Raw genomic sequence first — 15,547 nt, forward strand, 5'->3', positions numbered from 1 at the left:
ATTTTTGTAGAGAAGGGATATATTCACCTTTTTCACATCAACTTTTGTGTGAGAGCCCTCTAGGTGTGACATAGACTTTTGTGGGTACCCAATCCAGATGAGGGACATATTTTGTGGGTTCCCAATTCAGATGAGTGATAGAGCAGCACTTCCCATACCCTGGACCACACTCAGAGAGCACACAGCAGGAGTGGGGCCACTCCCTACCCAAATCAGCTTGGTCCTACCCAACTCCATAGAGACAAAGGCTATGTCATGATAAAGTCAGTTAGGCTTCTATTTCCCTGCCAGAAAACTGGCTTCTCAGAAATCATGTAACCAGTAGTCTACCAATCTAACTGACAGACTTGGAAGGCCCCTATCCTACCAGAGCACTTCCCACATTACTCTTTTTTCCTTTCCTCCACCCTGATTCAACCTATATAATCTAGTCCCCCTATTTCAACAAACAAGCTGTTCTCTGACACAGTCTCCAAAGTCATTTATATCCACCATACACACTGCCACTCAAGACCCTGGTCCACAGTTCCTCTACAAACTGAGAATACAGGTGTGCAGTGGCCAGATGTGCAATGGGAGACCCTCAGACCAGATGTGTAATGGGAGACCCTCAGACCAGATGTGTAATGGGAGACCCTCAGTGCTTAAATATGCACCTTTCCTTGAGAGAACTGGAGCTGACCGACTTATAAATGAGATACTAAAGAGTGTGGAAATGGGAGATAGAGATGTACTTAGATGGGCATTGTATGACATGCAGATGATATATGGTATGTCTCAGGCAATAAAATGGTTGGCAAAAAACAAAAACAAAACAAAGGAGCACCCTATCTTTGAAGGACAGAGATGTATGGTGTTAAGTAACAGGTAGAAAAGAAAGAGAATGCTGTGACTAGATAAGTGAACAGTAGGTAAGATGCAGGAGGACAGGCGAGTCCCACACCAAGAACCACTTCCAGGTGCAAGTCCCTAGTAGAGAACTTACTGTTATTATTTTGCTAAGTATATAGTATTGAACCAACTCCTAATGAATTATAAGTGTATCCATAGACTAGTATATTGGACAATTCCCATCAAAGAAGCTTCCTTTTACAGAAGAGAGTGATTAACACAGAGACCACAATTGGCCAAGGTGCTAAGAATAAGAGACTAAAATTCTCAACACTAAATTGAACAACTGTATCATATCTCTCCCCAAGAGAGCTAAAACATCATTGTGGACAGGAAAGGGACAAATATTCTATAGCTAGAGGCAGCCAGTGGATGATTGAAGAAAATAGAATTTCCTGGACACCTCAGGGCAGTTACAAGTATAAACTCACTCACAGAGAATGGGGCAGCATGCACAAGTCCTGTGGGAACACTACCCAGATGAAATCCCACCATAGAGCGGTGAGCTAGGCACAAAGTCCACCATGAGCTAAGGGCTGTTGGCAGTTGATAGCTGCTGGAAGAAAGGGAGTCTGTCTGTTTTAAGTCTATGGTCTCCAGTTGGTTGATCACACTTTAGTTGATGGTCACAAATCCAAAACTATAGGTGCAGCACAGATTGGTCTCAGTGTTTTTTTGCTTGATGGTTTCCTATTGTATAAGCACACAAAATTGGGCAGGTAGGGAAGAGAGTAAATCTAGTAGGAGATTTTGTAGGTAATACACTGCAACTAGAAATGGTCTAGTTCCATCAAGGTGTTTTATATAAATTCATTCCTCTGAATTTTCTTTTTGGATTTTTTTTAATCTGAAGGAAGGAAATCCTTAGAAAGAAGAAAAGAATAATTTTACTCCAATTCATAAGCTGGACTTCTAGACCCCACTCACTGTCTCTCCAATTGATGGCCTTAGCATGATTATTGTTGTTACATACATGAATGCATAAAAAGATAAATAAAGCTTGTGAAACTCTTCAATGTGGCTTATGAGTAAATGGTGTCTTAATGTGTGAGAGAGTTAGATTTAAAGATTTGTTATTGGCACTCTGGATAATTTATTCTTTTAAGTGTACAGTTCTAATTGCAAATCAAATAAAAATTAACCATTTTCTTCATGTGCTTGCATATATGCTCTCTCTCTCTATCTTTCTCTCTCTCTCCCTCTGTGCCCCCCCTCTCTTTGTGTGTTTGTGTGTGTGTGTGTGTGTGTGTGTGTGTGTGTACAGATTCTTGGACCCATGCAGAGGCTAGAGGAAGACACTGATGCTCTTTCTATCTCATTTCTTTGAAATAGTATCAGTCAGGGAAAAAGGCCAGAGAGCCCCAGAAGTGCTCCAATGACCAACCCCCATCAATTGGTTGAAGGTTTGCAAAACCATGGCAAGCATTTTTTATTACTATTAAAAGCAATTAAAAAATGGTTGAAGGTGATCCTAATTAAAGACTCCCTACTTGAGCAGAAAACAATACTACTCATTTAGTAATAACCCTAGCCTATGAGATAAACCATTTTCATCTTTGTCAAAGGCTTTTCTGATTCACCTTTGTAAACAAACCTCTTATCATATGACCACTGGCAACCTGTGACATGATATCTATCCATCCATTGATTTTCTTCTTTGCAGAAGTTATATAAATAACCTGTCCCATACTATAGTTACTATAACAAAATACCATGGCATGAGTGCCATGGACCAGCCTCAGTCGGCCTTTCTCAATCTGTGGCAAATAATTTCAGGGTTCCTGTTACAGGTGGGCATGGAGTTGGTGAGAAAAGGGTGACAAAAGGACACGACAGAAGGGAGTGTGGTATCTGAATATATTTTCTCCAAGCAAACTCCAGGCTTCTAATACAGAAGAAAAACAAGAAGGCTAGGCGAATACATCCCGACAAGGTACACTGGTTCTTAACACAAAACAAAGAAAATGTATACATAAAAAGATGGTGGGAGCCAGGCCTTGTTTACAATTGAAAATAGGAACAACCCTAATTAAGATCAGCTAAACACAGGAGCCAGGTGAATGTTCTGATACAATGCTAGTCTATTGTTAAACCCACCTCCAGGGGGGGGGTTAGTAAATACCTGATTATGCTATTCCTCTGAGCCTAGTGGAAAAAACTGCACCAGGGGAATTGAGTTCTACTAATCCTTTCATGGGACAACTCACCCATTTCCTAGGCCATTGTGTATTCCTGTGTTTGGGTGTGACTCAGCTATTGTCCTAAGTAATTACGATGTAGACTAGCCCTGAGATTTCTAGCTGTATTCAATTAAATTGTAATGCCTGATTATTTTCACTGTCTCTACCAGAGGTAAATTTGAGTGTTACTGAATAGGTAACATTCTTACTGAATTCCAAGCTCACAGTCGACTCAAGGACTTTCTAGAACATTGGAACACCAGTGGAAGCTTAGCTATATGTCAAAATCAATCCTTAAGGACACTTATAATAAAACAATACTGAAAGAGAGCACACGGATCCATGTACCAGACTAATGCGGGGACAGGTTTCTTGTATACGTGCTATGGGAATGCCAAGGTTTCAGGAGGCTAAGTTTCTATGAAACTCTTTGCCTCAGGACCGCTTCCAGGCTTCTAAACCTGTCACACGAGTCACTACTGGAGTGGATGTAGCGCATGAGTACTTAATACATAACCAAATCTTACTGATCTCCATCCTGGAAAATCCAAAATCACCAAAAGATTTGGTACCTGGGCTGTGCTTTATTTTCTGATTCATGGATAGAAACTTTTTGTGCTCCTTTCTATGCTAGTTGGCAGTTGGGTTCTCCTCCCAGAAATCCATTTGCATCAGTTCCTTTTCTACTCTTGTCCTAAAATACCATAGCCCAGGCAATTTCAAAAGAAAACATTTAACTGTGCTCATTCTTTCAGAATGTTAGGATTTATGAGGGCAGATCTAAGACTTAAACACAGAAAAAGCTGAGAGTTCACATTCCATACCCCAAGTAGTATGCAAAGTGGCACATGGAATATATGGGAGTCTTTTGAAACCTCCATGCCCTCCTCTAGTGTCACATCTCCTTCAACAAGGGCACATCACCTAATCCTTCTCAATAGTTAAATCAACTGGGAACCAAGTATTTAATCATACAAACCTGGGGGGAGGGGTGTGGTTCTCATTTAAATCACCATACCATTCATGTGGACATAATCAGCATGAGCCAGTAACTTCCCAAAGGCTCTAGCAACTAATACTGTCACAATGGGGATTATCTTTCAACACATTTTTTGTTTGTAATAATACTCAGGCCAAAATGCCAACATAGGAAGTAGTCATTTTCTCTTGAACTCCTCACCTTGGGTTATGCTTATGTTATGAACTCAGGCTACAACATGTGTCAATAATCTGTCTCTTGAAGTTATGATCAGCATTAGATTTGGAGAGAGCATGGTCACAGAGCTCTCTATGACCTGACATTCTGCAACATATTATTTGTGTCTACCTAGCGTTCCACAATGAAAGAGAACTCCTACTACATGGAGAAAGCAAACAAAATAAAACAAAAAATGATAGAAACGAATTTTATATGCTATACAAGTAGTGCTCACATGATATTTTATGATCACATGATCATAAAATCATTCTCTATGAGGCCATTTTGTATAGTATTGTTTTATAGTTATTTTCTTCCCCAAAGACTTCTTAAACTGTATCTGTTGGAGGTTATAAACCATGTCAGGTAAAGCAGGGAGTGGCAACAAAACATGCAAAGGTAACCAGCTTGAAACTAAAAGTATGGAAGATGTGCCTTGAAGCACTATTATTAATCAGGACCTAAGTTTTGGTAAGAATAGAATACATTTACTGGGGCTTGGCTGTGTGACAAATTTTATGCAAAGCAGTTCTGATGTTAAATGTTTTCTTCTCAAAACAACATTCTTATATATTTTTTAAAAATATAGTCTTATCCTATGTACAGGAAATGAGTGGATGTCATGGATTTGGGATGATCTGGAAAGTTATGTGTGTAACTTAGAGGAAGAATAGCTGTCTAGCAATTAGATAGAAAGAATGGGGCTAAACTCACTTGCCATTACGTCTGCCTATTACCTTTTGCTTCTTGTCTGTAGTGAGATTTAGCCTCTTCTGAGAAGGAATTAAGAGACCAGAATAGACAAAAATATTCATACATAAATATGAATGTGTATATATATGAGTATGTAATACATATCTGTAGTCCTATATTTAATCACATTAAATATATCATCTGTATGTATTTTTATAAGAAGTAGATTCTAATTCTCTTCTGAACAACAAAACCAAATAAATCCTCAATGCTTCCCACCTCAGATTATGCACAATAATTGGGGAGATAGCAATTTCTTTGTTTATGTAAGATGACAGAAATTTCATGTACTGTGGGGACATTTTTGTATTTATATTATGCACCAATAAATCACCATCATTTCTGTCAGAAGGTAGCTTTACTTTCTGTAGGAATTTAACATGCTCTTGAAATAGTCATTTCTGGTTTGTTGTCTATTACCTCCAATCACAGTCTATATGGATTAGATTACTCCAACTCAGTACCTCCTTCCAAATTTTCCTGTGTCCTATAAGCTTACAAGCAGAAGGGAGTGTACTCTTTTATTAAACACATTCTTTGTGAATCCCTTTGCTACTGTTCTTGAGGGATAAGTCATAATTCATTAACAATGTGCTCTGCAGGATTGACACTGTTTTGATTATATGAATTTATTTACTTTCAGAAGTCATGCACATTTGAAAACAAACAAGGAAAAGATTTACTGCCAGCAAAGAATCCAGTTTTCCTTCCTCACAAGACCCTTTGGTATACTTAAATTTATGCAGCATACTGGTCTGTTTACTTCCCTAGGCCAAGCACACCCAGAGACAGAAAGCCCCTGTTCTCCAGCTATAGCTTTTGAACATTTATGTTTGTCACGTTAGGAAGTTTTCTCAAGTGCAGATGTGTAAAATATACATTTTGTTTTCTGTAAAGTCATTTATTATTTAAAATTCTAGACAAGAGTCTGTAGAAGCATCTCTCAGAGAAATAGCACAAGAGAGTTAAAACAGGTGGAAATTGTATTTTAGTGCATTTTATGCCTTTGAAGAGAACAAAACTTTACACATCTATCTGTCCATAAAAGGACTGAGACCTGATGTGTAGGTGGCAAAAATACACTAATGAAAGAGTTTGAATTCTAGCACCTGGGCTATCCTGTGGTTAAACTTGAATGGTATCCTCAACTTCAGAAGTCCATTTGTTTATCTTTGTAATCACATAATGATTATTTGCCTGTGTCATGTGTAGGAGGATTCTGAGGCTTACAGTTGTAAAAAAATTGAGAATAGCTTAAAATGCAAAAATAACTCTTTAAAAATGGCTACATGCTAAGTATGAATGTATATTCTTGCTCTTTTCTGCTGTTATGTTGTGCTTTCAATAAATAAGCATGAACATTTTATTACTTCTCATGTTGAATTTTAAAGATTTCAACAGACAACTAAAAAATTAATAATATTAAAAGTAGAAAAAAATACATAGCTTTTGTGATGTCTTAGAAACTCATAGATGTATTCTTAATAAACTCAACGTTTAAAATCATAACAACCAAGAAACAGAATGTTTTAAAAGTCTAGAATAATCAAAGTCAAAGAAATCTTGGAGCAAACTGTACAATGTCTGATATATTTACAAGATCTTACTTAATTTCAACCAAGGTGGTCTTTGTAGACATCAGAAATGGCTTTATGGTCTCTGGTCACCTCTGAATCCAGCAATTACATCACTCCTAGGTGACAATGTCCCTCTTGTGTCTGTTGCCATGGCAATTGCCACATGCTCCCAGTGTGTGCCTCACCTATGTTCATCACCTGTGCACAGTGGCACGCATGATAGCATCACAGCTGGAATAGAAGACAAAGACCCCAACACTTTGCCCCTTCTTTTCTTCCTCCTTCTCTTTCTTGTTTACTCCCAATAAATCTCTTCTTGTGAGCGTGTACTGGCCTGGTGTGATCTGTCCAGATATGAGCTACCTTCTAACACACCAGTCTTGAATAACATATGTAGCAGCATATAAAACTGACAAAGAACCAACAAGTTGACCCTCACTACTAACACTTAGTTGGTCTGCAGCAGAAGTACTGAGAAGACATTGGAGGAAGGACAGTCTCAGTCCACATGCATGAGTCAGGACTTTCCATCTGAGCAGTTACAAAGATTAATTCAAATTTGAAAGCTATGAAGACTGAGGTAGTAAGGCATAGAACTATGAAACAAATGACTAGTAGAAACGATGGTAAATGTTTTAGGAGTATAAGAGGAATGAGGCTTTCAGTAAGTTTTTAAATTTTTCTTTTCTTTTATGTATGGTGTGCATGCAGTGCCCTTAGGGGCCAGAAGAAGGTGTCTGGCCCACAAGACTGAGTTAGAGAAGGTTGTGAGTATCCACATGCATTCTAGAAACCAAACTCAGGGTTCTCTAGGAGAGCAAGGAAATGGTTTTAGTGGCTGAGCCATCGCCTCTGTTTGAACATTTGTTTCCCAGGAGTCAGTGCAATTTGTGGAGGTTCTAGAACAATTATGAGTCTTATGTTTTTGTGGCCCAGACCTGTCTTCTTTATGCCCTCTGCTGTCTATTTGGAACCATATTGCATAAATGCCTTGTCCACTCTAGCAGCTTGAAGCCACTTACCACACTCCCTTCCCACTGCAATGGAACATGTCCTGTTAAAGACAGGGCCAAAATAACCAAAATAAATCCTTCCTTAATTTGCCTCTGTCAGATCTTTTTTTTCAGAGCAACATGAAAAAAATAACTCATATATTTGTAAGAGAATTAAAAACAAAACATCTAGTGATCATTATTCATGTATGAAGGAAATGGCACCAGAATGTCCAGATTATATCTGTATTCTCATGTTTATTATAGCAATATTCCCAATACCAAGAAATAGAGACAACAATATGCCCATTGACTGGAAAATTGGGAAAGATGTTGTATTTATGCCAATGAGAGTGCTTTCAGCTGCAAATTGGAAGGAATCCCATCACTTGTGGTAATGTGAGTGGAAATGGAAATCATTATACAAAGTGAAATAACGCTGACCAAAACAGAAGACAAATACCAAATAATCTTATTCATAGGTTGAAAATAAAAGAATAGAGATCATAAATACTGAGCATGTATTAATGATTGGAGAGATGACTCATCTGTTAAGAGAGCGAAGTACTAATTCAGAAGGTCTGGGTCAGCCCATAGCATTCATGGTGGGTAGATCACAGGTATGTATGACTCCAGGGAATCTGCCACCCTTTTCTGTGGGTACCTTGCTCACTTGTACATATGCTCCACAAACACACACAATTAAAAATTAAAAAAAAACATCCTTTTATAAGACTTGCATTTATTGTAAGCATGTATGTGTTAACATCAGAGCTATTAAAAGTTATATATTGAGCAAATATTTTTTAATTTGAAAGGAGCCACAGACAACAGCATGATAGAAGACATCAATATTTAGAATTTAAAGATGTAAAGATAATGAAGGTACCTTGAATTTGGAGTATATTTGACAGGATGAGAGAGGTGTGGTCTTATCTGTTCTCATTCTAGATCACAAATAATTGACACAAAGACCTATAAGTCTATTAACAAACTGTAAACACTGTGACTGTGCAGATAATCATCTACTCTAACCCTCTATGCTATTTACTTCCCAGCCACAGGTCTCATGTTACTTTTAGTTTGAGCCTTACCCTGGCTTGTTCTGCTCCATGTGTGTTCTTATGGCAAACTCCTTTGCAACCTGATCCTCCTAACTTCTCCTGGATCTTCTGCCTCATGGCTACCTCTTCTCTCTCTCTCCTTGGGATCATTTTTCTTACTTCTTTCTATCTGAGACACCCTAGCTAAAATGGACGTCTTTCTATATTCTCTGCACAGTCATGGAATGTATTGGCTCTTTATTGACCAATCATAGATGATGGAAAACAATTTTTACTTAAAATTCAGACCAAAGATGTTTTGCTTCAACATGCCATCACCCACACTGTAGACAGATGTCTGAGCATGGAAATCTACATCTGAATGCACAGAGCATAAGACTAATCCTCAACAGAGAAGTTATGCATCCCAAGCAATATGAGTTAGCATCATAATCTATGCCTATAGTGTACAGTGCTGTGTCTGTTCTCTGTTCCTCCTCCTATTCCCCAATATTCCTTTATATCTTGAAAGACTATACAATTAACTTCAGTAAGTAAAGCAGATAAAGGTAGAACTTTGGGGGATTGTCTCATATGGATGGGGAGCACATGTTCTTTATCATGTTCTCCCTTCCCCATGGAAGAAACCAACACCAAAGGAACTTTCCTTGCTATCAAACTCAGCAACCATAGAGGGAGATGCTATAGATAAAACAAACTATTGATGAGTCTATCCAGCCTTTGAACTTCTACTCCAAGCTTCTCCCCCTTCACTAGTGACCTGTAAATTCTTTACCAGATGCTAAATGTTCACCAGGGATTACGGAGGATAAGAAATTGCCTAAAATAAATCTTCTTTGAGAAGATGACTACACCATTTTCTGGTATTCTGTATTCTATTTTTTTTTTAACATAACCAGGATTCTGCTTAACTAAGAAAACTGCCCTGAATCTCATCACAAGGAAGTGTTATGTCGTGACTCTTATAATTTTATCTAAGCCAAGAGCCCATTTATCTGATAGGCATGTTGTCCTTAAACCTCTGCCTATTATCCAGTACTATTATCAGTAGTACTGATTTCACCCCTGGGCTCCTCAGCAACAATTTGGATGTTGAAGAATTCTTATTTCAATTCTGTTGAATTGTGTTCACATCTCTCTATATTTATTATCAGGAAAATGAAATCAGATATCATATGGTTTTTTTTTTTTGTGTTTTATAGAACTAGTTGGACATATACATACCCTTGGAGAATGGTCTGGAGTAAGAAAGCTTTCAGTGCATAATAGCAGAGAGACTCTAATTAGTTTTTGTTTTGTTTGTTTGTTTGTCTGTCTGTCTGTCTGTTTTAGAACCAGTATTGATGGCTGCTGAATAAAAGTGTCTGAGGATTTTAAAAATTATTTAATTTCTTTAATTCTTAATTCTAAAGAATACCTACAATTGTTACATTTTAATATAAACATTTTTGTAGTATATTTTAAATGTCTTATATTTTAACCTGGCTTTTGTTTCCACTTTGAAGAATTATGTTCTTTAGTAGTATTAAATATTAAACATACTTTGCAAGCAAATATATGATTTGCACATTATTCTTAATCATGAAACATTTATTTTGCCAAAAATCACATTAAGAATTCATATCTTCCATAGTCAATATTTAATGTGCATACATCCTACCTAAAAATGAGATTATTGGGCTGGCAAGAGGGCTCAGTGTGTAAAGGCAGTTGCAGTTCAGCTTAATGACTTGAGTTCAAGCCCAAGGACTCACTGGGTCAGAAGAATGTACTAGCCAACTTCTCCAGTTTGTTCTCTGACCTTCACATGTACTTTCATATTGACACACACACACACACACACAAACATGAGATTATTTTCTTAAAACATGTGAATCCTTCAAATCTCATTCATGAACTAAGTAAGTGTTCAGGAAGTTCAAGTAATCTGTGTCCATAAATATTGTCTCAAAATAATAATATATCGAATCTTCTGAAGTCCATTTCACGCTAGTCACAATGTTCTTTTCTAAACATCGCACTGCTTTCTGAGGCTGTCTAGGAGAATAAATATGTACATCTTTCAAAAGGACATTTTAACCTCTCTGAACCTGAAATGTGTTTTTTAACATTGTCATCTTAAAGCTGCTGTCAATCAAATGTCAGCAGTGATTTGGCTACTGTGGCCCATGTTTGCAAAAACATCAATTGTAACATCAGAAATGGGAAAAAACTTCTATAAACAAAGTTTGGAATATTTTACATCCTCAATATGAAGATAAGAGTGACAGAGAATGGATGAGGGAAGTGACAAGCTGGCATACTTTGCAACAACCAAGGGTGGAGTCAACACTACAAATTTATTTGACAATTTTTGTACTTTATAAATCATTCTGCAGTAGCCATCCGTACGGGCACTTCTGTGAAGCACAGAACATTACATGGATAATATACAATCTTGACAAATCTGCATTGAAAACTGCTCAAAAGAAGCTAATTTCAATATGCTAAGCCTTTCAGAATCATTTCATCTATTTATATAGTTTTCCTAGTGTGTATTGTGTCCTTTCTTTAAGAATGATCTCAAGAAGAACAATGATGAGTCACAATGGCAGTGGCTGGCCATTTAGATTTTACTCACATACCTGTAATCAACAATGCTTTAGACTCAGTGAATGTGTCCACCGTACCATACGATGTTAGGTGTTCCCATGCTCCTTACTAGATATTGAACAAGTATTGAAAATATTTAAAATAATAGTTTGACTAATAAATCTGTGCTTCCATTTTTAAAATGCTCCCAAAATTATTCAAAGTGTTCTAATAGACATATGAGTGAGATCGAATGTAAAGTAAAAAGAAATGGTGCTCTCTGTTCACAGCAGTATGCAAGGCAGAGTCTCCTAAATGAGGAACATTAATTGATATGCTGTGAGAAGAATTACTTTTCAAGGTGAAATGAGAATTGATCTTCATGGGAAGAGAAAGACTATGAATTAAATAACTGAATCAAGGGATAGACAAGAACCCTATGTAAAAACATTCAGTTCCATGTGCAGACGATTTTCAATGACTTCATGTGTGTAGCTGCAGAAAAATAGGAGTGACTTCATGGAGACTTTATTCCATAAAAGCTGGAGTAGTAAGTAGACAAAATATATAAACATTTTCCAAAGATCATGTAAACCAGAAGTTTACACAAAGCTCATGCCAAGTTAACCACAAAGGGATGCTTTGAACCAACTCAGGGTATAAGTCAAAAGATAGACACATTTTCTTCTAAGCAGTATGGCTGCAGAAGATAAACTGATAAACTCTCTGCAATCCAGAGAGGTATTGTTTACTTCCCCAGTGACTATGCCAATGCATTTGCTTTTCCATTTAATAATTTTAGTAATTTAATACCATTAGTTATCTCCAAAACATGAGAGTTTGACCCAGGAGAGAACAGGTGATTTATTTTGAATTTGAATGGGAGCTGAAAAAAGAGAGTCCAGGAGGCTGACATTTGCATGTGTGAGTAATCAGGGAAACTGTTTATTTCTCCAATATAACCTCTGAAAGTGTCATATTGATAATGCCACAGATGATCACCCCTATGGGGACCAGGAGTCAAGCAATCAAGAGAGGTTACTTTCATCCCAGAGGGTGTCAAAGTTCACTATAAATCCATCTAAATAGAGTTTCTCTAGGCCATTTCCTTTAGTGCTTCTAACAGATCCTGTTATTTACCTGCTGTCCCTTCTATGATAAAACAAGTCCTCTGAACTCTGTCTCCGTTTTTTAATCATTTGCAGTTCCTCTCACTGTGGCCCATGCAGATTAAGTACTGCTGTGTTAACTTTTGAACTTAACTTGAAATGTTGTTTTCTTCTTGTAGTAGTCCTATCACAAACTTTCTAACTACAGAAATTCAAGTACTGTACATTATAAATATTTCTTTGTTATTTTTGGAATCATCACTTTAAATACAGATTTTTTTTTCCCATTTAGTATGAATCCATACAACTTAGGAATTTGAACCATAAAATTCTCTCTTTCTGTATCTAGGTGTAGAAGAACAAAAGTGTTTCCGTGTGAGATGGGAATCAAATACTGTCTTCATTCTTGATGACTAAAAGCATCCACATTGGCTTGTTATGTGTGAAAGTCAAACATTTTCTTACAAAGCCAGAATGATAGACATGACTCATTAGTGTACCAAAGTTCATCCAACTAACCAGCTGAGAACGTGCCAAGAGATTATTATGAACATTAAGTACATCTGATCAATATGTACTTGGCAAAAAGGCAATTGAAAGAATAGTGCCAAAATTCTCCAAGAAGCTTCTCCATTGTTGGTGGGATTGCAGGCTTGTACAACCACTCTGGAAATCAGTCTGGCGGTTCCTCAGAAAATTGGACATAGTACTACCAGAGGATCCAGCAATACCTCTCCTGGGAACATACCCAGAAGATGTTCCAACTTGTAATAACGATACATACTCCACTATATTCAAAGCAGCCTTATTTATAATAGCCAGAAGCTGGAAAGAACTGAGATGTCCCTCAACAGAGGAATGGTTACAGAAAATGTGGTAAGTTTACACAATGGAGTATTACTCAGCTATTAAAAATAGTGACTTCATGAAATTTGCAGGCAAATGGATGGAACTTGAATATCATCCTAAGTGAGGTGACTCAGTCAACAAAGGAACAAACATGGTATGTACTCACTAATAAGTGGATATTAGCTCAAAAGTTCAGAATACCCAAGATTCACAGACCATATGAAGCCTAAGAAGAAGAAAGACCAAAATGTGGATGATTCAGTACTTTTTAGAAGGTTGAACAAAATACTCATACGAAAAAGACTAGGTGCAATGTACTTATTTCAAAATGATAATGTGAAGATAAATTAATTTTTTTCTACTATATGCAGATACTAAGGGTTCTGAATATAAAATATAAATACTATAACATTATGGTATATTTCTTTTCTTTCTTTTTCTCTTTTTTTCCCTTTTTTAAAATTTAAATTTATTTTTATTAGATATTCTCTTTATTTACATTTTAAATGTTATTTACATTATCATTTTAAAGATAAGTACATTGTATGGCTTTGCCCTTGTTTGTAAACTAATACTTGAATACAGATATTTGAATTCTTTCCATTTTGTTTTGCTAGAAGGACCACTGAGTATCTCAAATGTCTGCCTCGGTTTGTATGTTCCTACATCTTCAGATAATCCCTAAGATCAAAGATATAAGGAAATACACTTGGTGAATTTGGCATTATGGGACAATAGGTGCAAAATCTCTTCCTAAAATGTGAACTGTTGTTTATTGCAGTTAGGGGAGAGGGGGAGAGGAAGTTAATTCTTCAAGTTTCCCTACACATTGGTTATCAACAGTTTTTCGCATATTTTACAACCAAGAAAACAGTAAATACTTTTAACTTAAAAAAAAAAAAAAAGACTAGGTGCAAAAACTCGGCTTGAGAGTCCTATTCAAGTGATCTTAGTGAACTCGAGACGATTGATCCCTGTTTAGTGTTTGCAGTAATCTTATTGAACATTGCACTCAATTGCTCTTACTTGAATGACATGAAATTATTAGTTTAACAGTAAAGAATTTTAAATGAAACATCTTACCCTCTCTATCATATTGGCTAATCATGTCTGTCAATTATTTTATAGAAATGTGTGTTCAGAAGTAATAAACACAGTATTTTTACTATTGTAGGTTGTAGTTCAAGTGAGCATAAACACAGAGACAAAGACAGAGAGATAGAGAGAGAAAGAGAGACAGAGAGAGAAAAAGCAACAGACAGAAAGACAGGGGGAGATAGAGAGCTAGATAAAGAACACACTAATAGCTTTCAAAGGAAAATGGCATTATTAAGATAGATATTTCCTTTTAATGTAGTATAGTAAAAAAATGAGGTACAGAGGGTATAGAAATGAGAATTAAATAAATTAAATAAATAAATTAATTAAATAAATAAATTAAATAAATAAATTAAATAAATCTGAGTTTTAATATATATATATATATTAATTTTAAAATACCTTTTAAAAGTATTGCACATAAGTAAATATATCACAGCACCATGTGATGTTTAATAAATCTATAATCTGTAATGTTTTAATGAGGGCAAGTATATCTGTCGTCTTGATTATTTATTAGTACTTTATGGTAAATATATTAAATTCATTCTACTAGAACACAATGCTCCTGTACCTAACTATAGCTTTATTCTATTGATGAAATATAACTGATCTCTTCTTGCTCTGCATACTCCTCAGCTTCTGATGACCCACATTCATGACTGGTTCTGTGAGATCAGTTATTTCAACAGTCACACATGACCAAAATCAAGTGTTATCTCTTGCTATTCTTGGCTTAGTCAATGCAACATATTGGTCTCTAATTTTCCATGTCTTGGCTACTGTAACCAGTCCTAAACCATGGATGAATATCCTAGGTTCTTTTTCTGTTGTTGTGATAAAAAAATCTGACAAAAGCTACTGAAGTGTCTTATAGTCATAGAGGCTAGGATATAGTCCATTGTGGCAGGGAAGTTACGACTACTGGAGACTGCAACAGCTAGTCACATTGCACTTGTCATCAGTAAACAGAGGAATGGATGCCTCTATCTCAGTCACCATTATACTGCTGTGAAGAGGCATCATGAGCAACACAATACTTATTTTAAAATCCATTTAATTGGGGGCAACATGGCAGTGCACATGATGCTGAAGGAGTAGCTGAAAACTATATTGTGATCCACAGACTAAGGGAGAGAGGACCCTTCCGTGCCCCCATGACACACTCCCTCTAGCAGGGTCACACCTTCTAATCCTCTGAAACAGTTTCACTCCCTGCTGACTAAGCATTCAAATATATGTGCCTACTGGAACCACCTAAAATT

Source organism: Mus musculus, chromosome 12 (genome assembly GCF_000001635.26).
Source record: "Mus musculus strain C57BL/6J chromosome 12, GRCm38.p6 C57BL/6J".
NCBI lineage: Eukaryota > Metazoa > Chordata > Mammalia > Rodentia > Muridae > Mus > Mus musculus.